At 29.8% G+C, this 3,329-nt stretch overlaps 1 long non-coding RNA gene across 3 annotated transcripts; it reads left to right on the forward strand.

The window, feature by feature from the left end:
- The first annotated feature begins 1,070 nt into the window (after nucleotides 1-1,070).
- On the forward strand, nucleotides 1,071-3,128 carry LOC101488334 (uncharacterized). 3 transcript variants are annotated; one of them, XR_012163383.1, is made up of 4 exons: nucleotides 1,071-1,517; nucleotides 1,610-1,786; nucleotides 2,475-2,560; nucleotides 2,665-3,128. It is a non-coding gene; the product is annotated as an uncharacterized lncRNA (long non-coding RNA). The 3 variants fall into 3 exon arrangements; XR_012163382.1 differs by having other exon boundaries at nucleotides 2,475-3,128; XR_012163381.1 differs by having other exon boundaries at nucleotides 1,610-3,128.
- Nucleotides 3,129-3,329: the final 201 nt, after the last annotated feature.

The raw sequence follows: 3,329 nt of genomic DNA on the forward strand, positions 1-3,329 counted from the left end.
ACAATAATTTTTAAAAACTAAAATGTAAAAGTGTTTCAAACAGGCCCTTACTTTCTTTTTTTAAAGGAACTCAAAATATAAACGGAAAACATAAAAATATTTTGTGATCTTTAAAAATTTATTATCAATCTTTTGAATATTCAACGTTGTAAATAAATCTTTTCAAAAAAAAAAATTACATTAATTAAATATTAATTATCCAATAACAAACATATTTCTATAGTTATTGTGCAAGCAATGTTAGCATACAATATTGTTCATTGAAGATGTTTTTAAGAGAAAAAAGAAGATGAATTGTTTGTAAAAATTAATTTTATACTAACGGTGAATGATAACTCTAAATTTCATTATCTCATTTTATAGTTATCACTTTCATCATTAATATTCATTCATTCAAGGAATTGTATTTCTTATTAGTTTAAAAATATTTATCATATATGATCGTGAAATCCTTTTATAATTATTATTTCATCTTTTTTTTTTATTCAAATGTTTATTTATTTTCAAAAGTTTTTTTTAGATACAATGTTTGCTGTAAAATTTGTTATTATATATAATAAAACTTATATTAAGTTAATTTTTTTAATTGGCAGATGAAAAATTATGATTAACAATTGTCGTACTAAATATATAAATTTTTATTTTTCGATTGATCTGGTTATTTTTTTGATGGAAGTTACCACATTTGATTTAGATTGCAAGAGTTGAGTTTAAGGTTTAAAAAGTCACTAGTACATTTCAACTTTATTATTGTAATATTAGATTGGTTGTTAATTATTATGGTAAACTTTGTTAGATCTGTTTTAATTGAACTGTTCTAACCTACAAACTAAAAAATAGCAAAAAAAAAAAAAAAAAAAAAAACTTTTGTTAGATTGGATTTAATTGAACTCTTCTAACATATACATTAAAAAAGTTGCACACAAAAAAAGACGGTGGTAAATTTATTATTATAGTAAATTTGTTAGAACTATTCTAATCGAAGTGTTCTAATATGATAAATTTATTATTATCACAAATTTTATTAAATCAGTTATATTAGACCGATCTAAGAAATATTTAAAAAAAATGTCTTAAAAAACAAGCCCTAACGTGAAGCCGTTCTTTGTCCGTCATCTTTCAGCTGTCTAAAATGGAAGTCGAGTATCTCCTCGATGAATTCCTCTCCTTATCTGACCTTCCTTCTCTCTCCCTCAATCTCTACTTCGAGAATCTTCTACAATCTATGCCTGCCGACTCTGATCTCATCGATCGCACTCTCAAAATGAGTTCTCTACTTCTCGATGCTGCCAAACACTCCTCCCGCAAACACGCCAAAATAATTACAAATAGATACCGAGATAGACAATTGTAGCTAAATTTAGGGATATCACAATTCGACACTTCCAACGGTCTCGGGTTAATCATTTACCAAGAAATCCCAATCGGCATTGACCTAATTGTTCTACCTCAACACATTCCTTTACACTTCACCGATTCCGACTCTCTCCTACTTCAATTCACCAACCACGTTCCCGGTAAGTTTCATTTCTCTATTTTTAATTTCATTATTAACTTAATTTGTACTGTTTGAATTTCAACAAGTTGAATTGATTGGATCTTGTGGTAGCATTTGGCAAATGAACTATGGGCAATGAAACTAGGTTTGAAGTTTCTTCGTGAAAGGGCCAAACTTGGATCTTTTTGGTGGCCGTATATAAGTAATCTTCCACAGTCTTACATTGTTCCTATTTTCTTTCCTGGGGAAGATTTTAAGAATTTGCAGTATGTTCTTCTTCTTCACCAGGTACAGTTTATAGTTAACCGTTTAGGACTGAATTTTTATGAAATAGTATAGAAAAATATATTTTGTACTTTTTCATTTTGATGAGAGAAATCAAAATATTGTTGTGATTGGATAAATAACTTAATTAAGAATTTAATCTTATAACATATAATCACTTATTATTTAAGTGCTTACGTAATAGCTATTTCTATAATAAAAGATAAAATATAGTCAAATTATTTTCACAAGCTATCCCTGTGAGCTTGTGAAAATAAGCTAAAAATAGTTTATGTACATGTCATAAATTGTGTTCACGAACAATCTCATAAGTGTTTATGTCCGTAAATAAACTCAAATAAATCTAGTACTAAGTATACCATGCATTGTGCATAATCATGAACCTGTTGAACTATGAGCAATACATCTATTTTCACTTTGCTATTGGGGAGATGAGAGAGATAGCCTTTGATTAGAGCTGATTAGCTTAAAGCAAATAGAGAAATAGGAGAGCAGAAGAAACAATAATCACTGTAAAAATCAGTGGTAAAATTTGGGTTAAATCATGTTAGGGGTTTTCAACTATGTGATTAGTTGTTTATAGTATTAATTATGTAATTTATCCAAAAATTGTTCAGAAAATGGTTATCTTTTCCAATTTCGAATTTGTCCTCTTTCGGCCTCTATCTAAAATTGACAACTATGCTTTCAGTCCTCACAAGAGCAATGAGCAACTTGTCTCTTTAAAACATTTGAAATAGTAATAAGATACCTAACATCTGAAACCAACACCAGAAGGTACAATTGTCTATCTCAGTATCTATTTGTAATTATTTTGAATGGTTTGCAAACATGCAGTATGGCAACTAATTTTTTTTTCAAATTCATGAATCACGAGACAGGTAAACAAAAGATGTCAGTTTCTTCTTAATTTTGAGCAACAAGTCAAGTGTGCATTAGTTGGTCTTGCACCAGATAAGCATCCTTTTGGTGGCCAAGAAGTCGATGCGTCGTCTCTTGGATGGGCAATGTCATCAGTCTCATCTAGAGCATTCCAGTTACATGGTAACAAGCAATAAAATGGGATGAACTTTGACATACCCATGATGCTCCCTCTAATTGACATGTGTAATCATAGTTTCAATCCAAATGCTAGAATTGTTCAGGAACAAGAGACTGGTAGCACTAAGATGTGGGTGAAGGCAGGTTTTCTTATACTATTTCCTGCATGACCGCTTTCCTAGATACACACACATAACAAATTCAGCTTTTTAGAATCAAATATTGATTTATCTTTGTTGTGTAATTCAATCTTTGCCTTAGATTGTGGTTGAGAAAGCAATAAAAGAAGATGACCCTTTATTACTTTGTTGTGGATGTTTAAGCAATGATCTTTTCCTTCTTGATTATGGATTTGTGATACATTCAAACCCTTATCACTGTATTGAGTTCAAATATGATGGCACTCTTTTGGATGCTGCAAGTATTGCAGCTGGAGTTTCTTCACCAAAATTCAATTTGTCACCAATTGCTGGTAAATATTCATTCTTTCTTCTGTTCAAATTAT

This window comes from Cicer arietinum, chromosome 6 (assembly GCF_000331145.2).
Source record: "Cicer arietinum cultivar CDC Frontier isolate Library 1 chromosome 6, Cicar.CDCFrontier_v2.0, whole genome shotgun sequence".
In the NCBI taxonomy this organism is placed as follows: domain Eukaryota; kingdom Viridiplantae; phylum Streptophyta; class Magnoliopsida; order Fabales; family Fabaceae; genus Cicer; species Cicer arietinum.